Below are 13814 nucleotides of genomic sequence, written 5' to 3'. Positions count from 1 at the left end.
CTGGGGCTTTTTTCTGTGTGGAGTTAGCATGTCCTCTCCATCTCTATGTGACTATGTTTCAAAATTTAAGAAGTTCAGAAAAGAAACTATGACACAGGCTGAACTTCATAACATCCCAGCCTCAAGAAACACATGCAAAAGAATTGGTACATTGACCAAAGTTACAAGGAGTAAAACTAATTTCCATTTTTAAGGAACCAGTATTATTTCGGTTAGTTTTTGTGTATGTGGAGACTTTGACAAGAACACATATACTGACACCGCCCCTGCTTCTCGGGCTCCTGTTCTTTCAGGCCCGTGTCGGGGGGTCCTAGCTCCGCCCCTGGTTTCTTCAAGGATGTTGGAAGCAGAAAGAGGGAAGTAGTGACACGCTGTTGGACACTAACCCACAGTATCGTTGCATTTCGGATATATTCTCTCTGCTAATGAATTATAATCTAGGCATTTCTTCCTGGAGGTGAGTGGAATAGCACTCTACAGCTCTTTTATTTGTTTTTGTGACGCTGCAATCGCTAAAACTTAACTTAGGGTCGGGGGTCAACGGTCATTATTAATACGCTTTTAATATGAAAGCACCTAATAGCTCAGTATAAGGTGTACTAATGCTGTAATATTTACTGTTTTTTTGTATGCGATCCTAGATGAGTCAAAGCGTTTAAACAGGAACAAACAGCACTGCTAATAATGACATTTCCAGTGTCGGCGTTAGCTTCCAACGGTCGTTTACATCTAATGTTAGAGTAGCGGCTGAAAGCACGCCTCGGCAAGCCCTTTGTTGCTCTGCCTGTTGGGACAAGTGCATATGAATGCAATTAATCCTCTTGGATTTTCTCATGTTCTCCCTCTAAAGTTAATCGTAGTCGCCGTGTGCCGAAAAATTGAATTTGCCGTAAGCCTTACACCCCTCCCATTTATTTTTGGTGGAAGGTAAGAGGTGGGTTTGACACACCATGTTTCCCCGGAATGACAGGAACGGACGGTTTCACATGAAAGTATGACACAACTAACGTGAAACCATTTGTGTGTCACTGCTGATTTTGAAAATGTGTGTTTCCATTTGTTAGTTTTTACCAAAACAGAGGCAGGGCGGTGAGTTATTGAAATGCTGATTAGAAGTTAACCAAGTCACAACAGGTAGGAATAGTTGCGTTCAAGTGTCAGTGTACTTAAAGTTAAAACCAAAGACTGTATATAAAAGACGTTGCACACTGGTTTGGAGTCTTTTTGAAGGCTCAGCATTAAGCTGTGTTAATCTTTTGAAGCCACATGTGACCATATTTGGGAGAGATAGTGGCATGTTGCGGTATCCTCTAGCTAGCGGGCTTGGTTAGCAATCTGCATCTATTAACTGTACCACAGACTTGCAAATCTGCTGCCGCCAGACTAACAAAACTCTACAATTTCACGCACAGAGAAGCAGAAACTTTCTGGACAGTTTGCACAAACACTCAGAGGTTCAGTTTGTTGACCCAAAGCCTGCCAGACAGCAGCCAGCTTCAGTTTCCTGTGTTGGGACACCTGTCATTTAAAGTGGCTACACCTTTAACTCCAGCATTCAGTTGGACATGTTTAAAAGAGAAAAAAAAAACACTATGGTTTTGTGTTTAGGTGGGAAACTGTCAGTAGAGGCCAAAACAGGCTTTATACCTCGCAGTAAGCATGGTTTTTAATGCTGTACATTTGGACATGTTAATGTGGGAGTCTTTTGGGACGCTCTTCTGGAGCCAGCTGGATGTGCCCATTAAAGGAACCACAGTTTTTAGGACTTCCTGTGTTTTGTTTGTTTCCCTCCTTATGCACTGTAGAGCAGGGTCGTATTACAGGAAGCATGTTCAAAAAACTTTTTAAGAATAGACTTGAGAACCTTTGAGAACTTTCAGAAAGGCTAATCACAGATCAATCATCTTTGAGTATGACAAACTTTTTTTTCCATCCGTGTGACCAAAAACAGCACAACAAATAAATAATCCTTAACCAGTAAGTTATTCTAAAGCTTTGACAGATAAGGTTGTTTTTAAAGAGTGATTGTTACAGTCCAAAAATATTTACAGTGGAGGGAAACTGGCTGACAGCTGCAGTACTGTCCATAGAGTCACATACTTAGAAACATGGAGGCAATTTATTCTGAGCTGATCATAAATCTGCTATGTAATTGCTTTCTCTGTCCATATAGACTGACAACTGAAGTATTGTAAAAGCGATCAGTTAAATATTTTAAAGAACGTTACGAATGAGAAAATGAATCGGAGGGTCAGTCAGCTGATTCGGGTGCAGCAGGAGGGGAGGAGTCAGAGAGAAACTTAGACTATGTTGACAAAAATCTGCCAGTGAGCAGATTTAGTTCGCAGAGTCTGTTACCTTGGTTACTAACTCAGAGTTTAAGTTAACTCTCTAGAACAGAAAACGTGGGTTTTCCATTAACTTATGGTTAACAAATTCAGAGTTGTTTGTTAAACCTACTTCCTGGAATTAAGTCCTGGGTTATCATAGGACACACAAAGCTCAGTGTGATCTCAAGTGGGCTAAAGCTATAATTTAATAACCTATATGGGTGGGGGAGGAAACATATCCCTCTAAATTTCTTTGAGAACATTGTAAAGAAGTACAGGAACATCAATGGGGGGAAAAAAGAGGCAGCTTTAAATAATAGATCTCAGGTTTTGACACATTCATTTACTGTCAATACATTTTTACTATGATATGTACACAGTGGAGCTATACAGGCACAAAATCTTCACATATAGTGGATTTGTAAATATAGAACAATAGCATTTTATGTCTTTATGTTTCAAATAATGTGTCTAGATCCAAAAATACTTTGTTACTTCTTTATAGTAATCCAGGCACCAACACTACGACAGAAATATCAGTTTTACTGAAAAACATGACATAATTAATGACTGAACACAATGCAGAGCCATCCATGGTGCTGAACTGGACCTTCTGGAGGGCTACGTGTTTGACATCGCTCTTGTAGAGAGTTGTCTACTCTGTTTTTGTTACTAAAAAGAGCATTGAACCTTCTCTGATTCACTGGTTGGAGGCAGAAAGCCGTGTAGACGCAAACACATATCAAGCACATGTTGATTAATGTCGAGACAAAAAAGTGTTGCAGATATACTTTAGTTATACTCAGTGGAGGTCTTCTCTTTCACCGCCTCTTACTGCATATTTGTTTAATGATGGTTTGCAAGTAGTTCGAAGCATCACGGTTACTTCAGGAGCTAATTTTAAAATTGAAATTTAGTGTAGCGTCATTGTCACCCACCCCTGATATGTGGGAGGAAGGTGGGTGATATGATCAAAATGATCACTGCAATAAGTATCACATCATCACACAGTTTGACTTTAAAGTCATGTAATGAAATCATTATGTTATATTGCTCACCCCAGCCTCACTGACATCACAGGATGAAACTGAAACCTGTATTATCTCTGCATCTCTGTGTACAACATGAAATAAAAAGAGAATTATTGCGGTATATGCTTATTACATTAACTTTCTACTAACTTTATGCAATCATGAAGGAAATTCAGAAAAAAGAGGAAATTCACTGGCACATAAACAGGCACAGAAGGCACGGTGTTTCCATGTAATGGCTAGCAAACAGCTGTTTCTGTGTGGTTGGAGTCATGTGATGTTTGCACCAGTTTCACATTTGTCACCTCTTTACAAAAGAAAACTGTAGCCTAGTTTCATTCAGAAAGTTCATCTTACTTGTTTGACAGCCTCCCACAGACAAAAGCCAAAAATGTCACATGTCCCCGTTTTTATCAATCAGCAATAACACAAAAGGATCTAAGCTCAAGTTTAACAAGTCAAAGGTCAGCAAATTCGTTTATTTTACCTTCAGAAGTCATGCCATTAATCTGCTTAGCTTTACTTCTCAAAAAGTACACAGTTTTGTTGGACGTTATGGGATATGCGTTATCTGCGTGTTCTGCTTTTACTTGTTTGTCAAACTGATTTTAAAGGTTCTTAATTGATGACGTATTGATCCTATGTTGGGTGGCATATACTCCAGCCCTGAAAATAACATGTTTTAACACTTCAGACAAGGATCACTGTCAAACCAACTAACCTTAACCTGTTTCCACAGCGAGTAATCCAAACTACGCAGTGGCATTTTAATAACTGTCCTCGTGTTGTGGATGGTCTAATCTCAAAAGTTTTCTTGGTTCAGTTTTGTCTGTTTGGTTTCAGCCAGAGACACAAAAACTCTGCCAGCTCTGCCAAATTAACTTCTTTGTGACAAGGGAGCAATGAAAAGTAACTTCTTCTTTTAGCGTGACTGAGCAGTGTCGGAAGTTTTAACTTTTAGAAATAGTTCAGTTAGAAAATGAGATATCGTCTTTAGATGGAAACAAGCTGTTAGGTTCTATCTCCGTTGAACCTTACGGGGTTTCTTTTCATGTGAAACTGTGATTGTCAGATACATCTGCTCAGAGGTTTAAGTTTTCATTTTTTGTTACTTCCCCATTTGTCAAACCACAGTCCTCTTTTTCTCTCAACAACAAAGGCTGGAAAAGATACCATTCATTTCCATGCATTTATAGTGGTAAGTATGGAAAGCCCTCAGCTTGTCCTTTTGTTTTTTGGGGGTCTTCCATGATGTTATCTGTTTTCAGCTAAGAACACACCCAGAAAATGGTAAGCCCCTTTAAAAAAAAAAAAAAAAAACCCAAACAAACAAAAAAAACCCACCCACTTAAGTTACGGGAGTATCAAGCTACTGGCTCATATGCTGGGATTTTTTTTCCTCCATGCCAAACCTCATTCCACAATGCATGACATTTTATCTGAAAATATGGGAACGTTCTAGGAATGCTTTGAAATCCAAAGACGCGTAAATCTGCAAAAAAGCTTTTTGTTGATAATGTAGAAGTCTTCAAAGTGCAGAGGAGTCCATGTCCACTTTGCATATTTATTGCGGCATTGAAAAGCTCATTTCCTTCCACATTTCATGCCAGTTTCGGAGGGGAGACAAAATGTCCTCACTCATATTCTGTCTCTGGCACTGCAGCAGCAGATTTGCGACTGCTTCATCTGTTTCGCTTTTTTTTTTAAAAAAAGGCAAGCTGGGCTAGCTGAGAGGAATTTATCTGGCAAAAGCCTTACGCTAGCAGTTTTCTGAGTGTCGCGTTTCAACATTCACATGTGTCATGTGTTGTTTTGTGTAAGATTAGCTATTCATGTTAAGGATTGTAAGGAACTCATGGCGTGGGCCAAGGCTGTAGCTGCAGCATTGCAAAGCTTGCTGGTATGCAAGTTTGGGCATGAAGACTCTTGGAAAAGGTGCAGCGTTTTAGATGGGTTAGGTCACAGTCAAGGTGCTTCTCAAACGTGCTCATCATCTTCTAATGGATCTGAAATGGAACGATTGATCTGTTTTAGCCACCAAAGTGCTATCATCGTCAGCCAAAGAAATGTAATGGTATTAGTAAAGATTTAAGGTTTTGTTTAGAGCCAGTCATCATCAAGAGGTATTGTGGTTGGAAGCGAAGAATGAGGGGGCAGTTTTGATTGTTGCTCTCACTCTTTGGAGACGTACAGACACCACTGAAACTCGCACACTCTCCTACGCCTTCAGTAGCACTCAACTGTTGTGCCTGCTGGCATAATGACTGTCGGCTCAGTCATGATGAGTTTTAACCCTACACACCTAGCAACAGTAACAATCAGACCTCTTCTATAAAAAAAGCCAAGAGAATCTCACTTCAAAAGAGTCCTCTGCTTTAACATTACATTAAAGGTTTTTGTTAAAGCAGAGTACTCCTTTTTATTTTGACAGGTGCATTTATTAGACATTCAGAAGCACTGGGTGTGCACCATCCACTATGCTGAGCCACTTTAATGCCATCTGACTCTTTCGGTGCTTCTCCTTTTTTGGTTACATTTAGTAAGCTTATTTTATTTGTCTTCATTCCATTAAGTGATTTACTGAGGTCCCTTTTATTTTGTTCTACTTAATTTTCTTTCCCACATTATTAATTTTTATTTAAATTTTTTTTAAGGGTTTTGCACAGACTGCACTTTTCCCTGTCTTATTCCACATGACTGAATACTCTGGACTGGATTCTGGCTTTAACAGTGGAGTTTGGGAGGTCACTCTCTTGCTACATTTATATCTTCTCCCATCCACAGACATGTACGTGCTGCGGGACATAAACAAAACTCGATAATGATGAGGATAGATTGCAGCATGCACTGCAAGATTATGACTTCATTCTTTGCTAAGGATGCTGTAATCTACTATATTCCTTCTAGCATGTAGTTGTTTGTTTCTATATTAATATTCACGCTGTCACATATTATAAAACCTTTAAGGCAGCGGTCCCCAACCTTTTTTGGGCCACGGACCGGTTTATGCCCGACAATATTTTCACGGACCGGCCTTTAAGGTGTCGCGGATAAATACAACAAAATAAAACTAGTACCGGTACCGAAAAAAAAGATTTATTCATAACACACGTGAAAAGACCCAGGAAAACCGAGTTAACGATAAAAACGATAACAAAATAACGCTGAAAACCGATTAAAAACCCTGAAAACTATACATTTCACACCTGAGCCTCAACTCTCGCGGCCCGGTACCAAACGACTCACGGACCGGTCCGAGGCCCGGGGGTTGGAGACCGCTGCTTTAAGGTATGCTGCTGGCTGCTTGCCAGGTTGTTGTGAGTCTTTTTCACAGTCCTTTCGTTATCGTGTCTAGTCATTCGTTTACAGCACGGTGTTTCTTTGCCATCTCTGTTTGACCAGACACAAAGGCTCCATTAACAAGCCTAGATAGGATGGAAATATATTTTCATAAGCAGCATGTTCTTTTTTTTATGAGTCCTTTACTTTGGATTCTTGATTGTTTGGAAGAATATTTAAAAACACTCTATATAGACTATAACAAGTCTATATAAATATGTGGCTGTGAATTTAGGAATCTAATCCCAAATAGCGTGTTGTTTAGAGTCATGTTTGCATACATCTGCCCAGCAGTATAGATGTGCTGATTGTGTAACTGAGTGGAGTAAAGAATATGACTGCTGCCGTTGATGTTCAGCACCTTTAACAGACAAAACTTTGTCCCATTTCTCCTTCCAGTTGCCTCAGCTTTCAGAAGTTAAAGGGCTGAAGTAATAACACCCCTGTATTTGCCATAAAATGTTGAATGGAAACCATTAAATGTGAGAATTAGAAGGCAAAGTTTGGACTGATAAAGGTCAGCCAGTGAGTCAGTCTCTTTCTGAGAAGTGAAGAACTGTTCTGACCTGATGAAATAATACTAATAATAACAGATGATGAATATATATACCACTGTACCATTTCTTGACGGTCAGATTATTGTCTGGTTTAGACACCAGGCCTGAGGTAACACTTGGACAGCACATGAATGTTTTTCTAACTATCTAGCCACATATTCTAGTTAACTGATTTCATACACACTGTTCTGTCTGAGCCATCACATATGGCTCAGGTGGTCAAGCGGGTCATATACCAATCAGTGGATTGATCCTTGGCTCCTCCTGTCCATGTGTTGAATTATCATTAGGCAAGATGCTGAACCCCAGGTTAAACCCAAAAGAGGTTTTGGCCATGCCCCAATGGACATTCACCAGATGTCTAAACTTTAAAATTGAGGTTTAATTTGCTAAAACCTAAAATAAATAAATAAAAAAGCCTAGAAATGACAGAAAAATGTTTATACTTCTGTTAAGTAAGGCAACAGAGACCCTGTGCCTTAACTTTATTCAGCTCAGTCATGACAACCCCAGTTGCTGGTTTTTACCAATGAAAAACATGAAATTGTGCTGAAACAAACCAGCCCGACGCCTAATTGCAGCTACCATCAGGCAAACAGTTGTTCTTTTGCGCTGTCAATGTGTATGTAGAAATGTTGGATGATGTCTGATTGCACCATATCAGCTAATGTAATAACATAAGATTCAGATGTAGTGTGCGTCGTTTTCTATCGGCATGTAATTATCTTTTTTACCCTGTTTTCATTTAGAGCTACAGCCAGCATAAATACACAATGTTAATGTTACAGTCCAGGCTTGCAGTGTTGGTGTAGACAAGTCCCACATACAAATTGGCACTTGGCAGAGTTGTCCACGCTCTTAATGATGATGTGAGACGTAGTCTGTGCGAGGGTGTGAACTTTTTTCTTTTTTTCTTCTTTGAGTTCAACCCTCAAAGCTGTTCTCAGCTTAATAATGAAATAAATTACAGTTTGCGTTATTATTCATTTCTCACTCCTCATTGTACCGATGTCTCATAATATGATTCACACTTGTTCTAAGCCTTTTAGTTCTTGCATGTGTGAAATTATGGATTTTAGATTTGTGTCCATGCATATTTATTCTTTTCTGATGTGTGTGGCATGTTGCAGAGGTTAAGGACTGTTCATTAGCAAACTGTAAGAGCTCACATTTCAGTGAACAGTTTTGCACCAGTGCACTCCTGTTTATTTGCAAGTATTCTGAAGACAAATGTGTTTAAGTAGAACAGTAGAATTGCTTTTTGCATGCGTGCCTGTCAAGTTTTACGTGCATGTGTAAGGCTTGATGTTAAAAAAGAACTTATGAGGCAATAATGTGGGTTAGTTCCTCATTTAGCCTCCAAGTCAGTGCTGGGAACAGCAGCTGTTTCTTCTGCATGCTAATTTGACAATATAAGTGCAAATCATAAAATAACTCAATGTAAAGCATATAAGGCAGTTTTGGAGTAGGGTTTGTAATTTAAAAAAAAACAGTGTCTTTATATAATAGAAGTAACAGAGAAGTAAATTCACAAGTCTTTATGACAAAAAGTAAAGCGTAATTGTGCATCTTAGGTCTTAACTCATGTTGGAAGCTCAACCATGTGACATGATCACTGGCTCACTCAAGGCTATTATCAAGATTAAATACTTTTCTGAGAATAATCACTCCTCCACTATCGTGCTTAGAGTTTTTCCTGCCTTAAATTGGAACTTGCCGTGTAAGCACCATTAGTCCAAATATAGTGAAGGCAGAGATGGGGAAAAAGACTAGTAGTATAGTTAGTACTTCGAGCCTTCGAGAAGGCTCACCAGCGCCTCTTCTTCTTGAGGACTCTGAGGAAGAACCACCTGTCCTCAGACATCCTGGTGAACTTCTATCGCTGCACCATCGAGAGCATCCTGACCAACTGTATAACAGTCTGGTACGGGAACTACTCTGCCTCGGACCGGAAGGCGTTGCAGAGGGTCGTGAAAACTGCCCAGCGCATCGCCGGAGCACCACTTCCTGCCATAAAAGACATCTACAGGAAGCGGTGTCTGAAAAGGGCTGGGAAAATCATCAGAGACCCCAGTCACCCATCACATGGACTCTTCACCCTCCTGCCCTCTGGGAGGCGCTACAGGAGCCTCCGGACTAAGACCACCAGGTACCGGAACAGCTTCTTCCCCACAGCTGTCAGACTCCTGAACTCTGCCTCCTGACATCTGACCCACGTTAACTCATGGACTGAACATACACACACCCACAATGGACAACTGTACCCTCAAACACACAATAATAACATGGAGTGAACCACCACTCACAACCACTAGCACTTTATATAGCCTCTGTAGAAATTATCCACACCCTCACTTATCTTAACTGCACTACTGTATAGCTCTGTGTAAATAATCATTCTGTACATACGATAATTTTTAACCCTACAACTGTTTACAACTTGCATAGTTCCCATTTCTGTATAGCTGTATATCTCAGATTCCTGTAAAGTTATTTATTTCATATTCTGTATAGTTTTTCATATTTATATCCTGTCCATATCCTGTACATAGCTTGTACTCACTACAGCCTGTACATACTTATAGTTATAGAATATTCACAACATACTTCATACCGTGTACATTATAACATAATAGACCCATTTCTGTAATATACTCACATATCTATATTATTGCTAATATATATTGTAATATATCTATATCACTAAGCACTTCTGGATGGATGCAAACTGCATTTCGTTGCCCTGTACCTGTGCATGTGCAATGACAATAAAGTTGAATTCTATTCTATTCTATTCTATTCTATTCTTCTTTAGTTCAGGCTACATTCACACATTCATACGGTGCTTTATTCCTTATTCTGGGGGCAACCAAGAACACTTGGAGGAATTGGTGATTGAAAGCCGTCTTCTGATTATTGCCATGCTCTTATGCTTGGTTACCTTACTTAACAAAAGTCAGCTACTGCGGCTGAGTAATCAGTCCTGTTATATTCAAGTAAAGTCAGGTTTAATTGCTGGTGCATTGTCTGTATTGAATTATCTCTACACACAAGTCCACATGGTTGCAAAAAAAATAAAATAAAAAATCAGACACATAGAGGTCAGGATGAAGCTTTACAATCTTTGTTCTGTTCTGTTTGTTTCTTGGACCCAAATGGACTTGAGCAGACCTGTGGACATGGAGACTATGACACGCCTTTTAAAACCATTTTGCACACCTGGTAGATATCACTGAACTGTATGATCAGAGACATTTGGAGGATTTATTGGCCAATAACTCACAAGGCTGAGTCTTTGAGTGGAATACAATTCAGTCAAATGATATATGCCTTGCACAGTCGATCTGAGCAGTGATGACACATATTCATTACAGTCTGCCTATTGTGCAGATAACATTATCAAGCTGTCTGCAGTCAGGAGCCAGCAGTCAACTCAGATTTCACATTTGTCTTTAGCTCATAGCTCCACTACTTGATTGGATGTAGTGGCATGGCACTCTGGTAACTCCTGCTGCTGTCAGTACTCACTATGTGCATCCATGAAGCAAATGTAAGGCTTGTGCAACTACTACTAAGTTCCTCTGGTTAGAATGCTTAAAATGGAAATGTAGAAAAACAATTCTGGGCTTGGTACTTGCAACATTGAAGTCAACCCAGTTCAGCAAGCTTCTGCTTTTTCTCCACACAGTAAACACCAAGAACATTGTTTTTACTGCTGTGGAGGCACACAGAATTGATTTTGTTTTTCCAACCATTCCCCTGCTTCAGATATGCCAAAAATACACACTGAGTTGCTGCCAAAACACGTAGTAGATATTTTGTTTTTGTGGTTTTATATTTTATATTATACATAGACTAATGTTTCCCTTTTGTTGTCCTCTTGTTGGCCAAGTGCAGTTACCTAAACATAATTTTTATATAAGTACACAATCTTCATAGAGAGCAATAGCAATGTTGCATTTTCCATCTTGCAATAATTTGGGTTTTTATTAGCTTGTTAAAACGTGTTTCCATATGTTCACAGTCATCAGGGGATGTAAGTGCATGCACACACATGCATCTTTCAGGGAGACTTGAGCAGACTTGAAATAGTGTAATTGGAAGGACTATTATGCACAGCTGTCCTGTTGCACATCCAAAACAAAGTATAATTCCATTCGAAGTCAGCAGACTAGCTGATGAGCTCCCAAATTACAGCAATAGACTCACAGGAGCAGATGAAGTTGAACTAACTCCTACTTACAGCACATTGAGAATGCTAACAGGTTTGCAAGCATGGGTTTCGGGTTTGACTTTTGGGTCACCTCCAAACCTCAAAATCAGGAAGAAGTACCTGAAAATCTCCTGAGGCTGACTTTAGTGTGGTGGGAACCACAGCCTTTGTGATGCATAGTAATTTGAGACACTGGATCCAGCGTGGGCAATGCCTTAACTAGAAGGTCAGCAGTTTGCTCTCTTTCTCCCTCTCTTATCTGTACCAGTAGTGCAGTCTAGGTTTTTGGGTCTTTGCCATAGTCCGATCATCCTGTCAACCCCCCTGTGCGATTTCCAGTAAATGATACTACAGAATTGCTGCCAGGTCAGAGAATGGGACTGAGGTGGATGCTGCATGGCCCAAATACAGAAAACACAACACTGGTGAGAGAGCACACAGTGGGAGTTTATTTCTCACTTCCAGAGAGAGAACGTAGACTCCACGTGAGAGCGTTGTGTAATAGTAACTATAAGTGGACAGATATAGCCTGAGCAGCTAAAATGGCATTCATTAATAATATTTAACCTGACTCTTAACTTCTGTCTTTTGTCCTGTAGTTATTTTTCAGTCCCCTCCTATATTAAAAAAATGCTCGCCTTCCATCCCACTTTCACCTTCACCAGTTCTATTAAGGTCTAATTTGTAATCAGAATAACAGACAGATACTGGCTCTTTCGGTTTTCTTATGATGGTCATGATAATAGATGACTCATGCATTTCATTTTCAGTGCAGGGGTAATGACATAAACTTGCGTGTGTGGCCAGACAGTTCTGTGTTGCAAGAGTCTTTGCATGCATATGTGCCATGGATGTCAACATGAAACCATAGTGAGGTTAATTCAAATGAATATAAATCTAGTACTGATAGAGTTGCAACATAAATTGGTAGATGATGAATTATATTTTTTATTTATTTAAGTAATAACCAATATGACTTATTAGTATTAGACTAGTCTAAGAGTCAAGTGGCTTAAAGTCCCATTGGACGCTTAGGAAACCAATCCTTGGTTTCTGTTTAGTTTTTTTGATTTTGTTTGTTTGTTCTGATCATTGGTGGGGAACTCTGGTTAAATATCAATTTGACTTGCCAGCTATTGCTGATTGGTGACCATTGTTGATCACTGAGATCAGTGGAATCGCTAAGTTGCTGTGCAAAGCGAGTGTGGCATAAAATGAAACTCATCATCTTTCCTCATGTGGACCATGAATGAGATCAGTGGGTTTGATCAGTGGTTGTTGATCAATGGTCGTGACAATTTGCATATTAATGATCAAGAAACTGACCTCACAGCCTATTGTTTACTCAGTGGGCTACGTTCAGTCATTGTGCAAATGTAGTGTTTATAAGGTTGGGGAAACCTGCAGTCAGCTGAGAATGAAGAAGTCACTTGGATGACTGACAAAATGTTTCTCCCACTGAAAACGCTACGTCCAGATGAAGAGAATCATCCTTTTGGGATTTACTTACCTGGAGGATTGCACATGCATTAAGATGCTGTGAATGAGGTTTAACAGGTAGAGAGAGTGTGCCTTGTGTGCGTCTGCAGCCCATACATGTTGCTAAAACTAGACAGTGTACCAAGAATACGCGGAGGACAGGCCTTACACTGGGGGAAACTGAACCATGATGACACCCCTTCAGAGGACCATGTGACATCACTCACATGCACATTCATCCCTGCTGGTCAATGGTCAAGTAGGGAGCAGTTAGGTGAGGCATTGAATTATTAGACCCTAGAGAGGCAAAGATGTGTCAGTACTTTCCATATCATGTGACAAACTGCTGATTATGTCATTGTGGTCATTGTCCTTTCCTCAGCGAATCTACTCCCCCTCCAGTTGTCTTTCTTGTGGTTTATTCTTGTTGTTCTGTGGAAGCAAACAGTTTTATCTTACATCTTACTTGTTTCTTATTCAGTTCCAACCTGAACAGCTGGCTTTTGATTTGTATCACTGTTTCAGTTTTTATAGAAACATATCTGCAACATGAAAGAAGGAAGGCACATGGATTTGAAAGGGAGGCTTCTCGGTGCTTTAGAAAATATGCTCTGATGTCATTGCTTCTGGTTAGAGATGGACCGATCCGATATTACGTATCGGTATCGGTCCGATACTGACCTAAATTACTGGATCGGATATCGGAGAAAAATAAAAAATGTAATCCGATCCGTTAAATATCACGAAAGCACCTCACAAAACTTGCAACACACCGTAACTCACCTCAGGTTAGCACGTCGGAGCAGTATGCATCACGTGATAGAGCAGCTGTGGCATGCGGGACCTGTCGGTGGTCTGGATAGCA

At 39.9% G+C, this 13814-nt stretch overlaps 1 protein-coding gene across 1 annotated transcript in view; it reads left to right on the top strand.

Annotated features, from left to right (window-relative positions):
• The first annotated feature begins 309 nt into the window (after window positions 1–309).
• The window catches only part of LOC146572866 (inactive rhomboid protein 2-like), a 36680-nt gene continuing 23175 nt past the window's right edge, over window positions 310–13814 (top strand). Inside the window, exon 1 of the mRNA XM_085277306.1 lies at window positions 310–457. The gene's annotated coding sequence lies outside the window, so the exon portion shown is untranslated. The remainder of the gene's footprint in view (window positions 458–13814) is intronic.

The sequence above is a fragment of the Mchenga conophoros genome, linkage group LG6 (genome assembly GCF_057382185.1).
Source record: "Mchenga conophoros isolate Kocher_MC1m ecotype Shallow Benthic linkage group LG6, M_conophoros_male_GT1.1, whole genome shotgun sequence".
Taxonomy (NCBI): domain Eukaryota; kingdom Metazoa; phylum Chordata; class Actinopteri; order Cichliformes; family Cichlidae; genus Mchenga; species Mchenga conophoros.
Note: the sequence above shows the minus strand (reverse complement) of the source record. Positions and strands in the feature narration are given on the sequence as shown.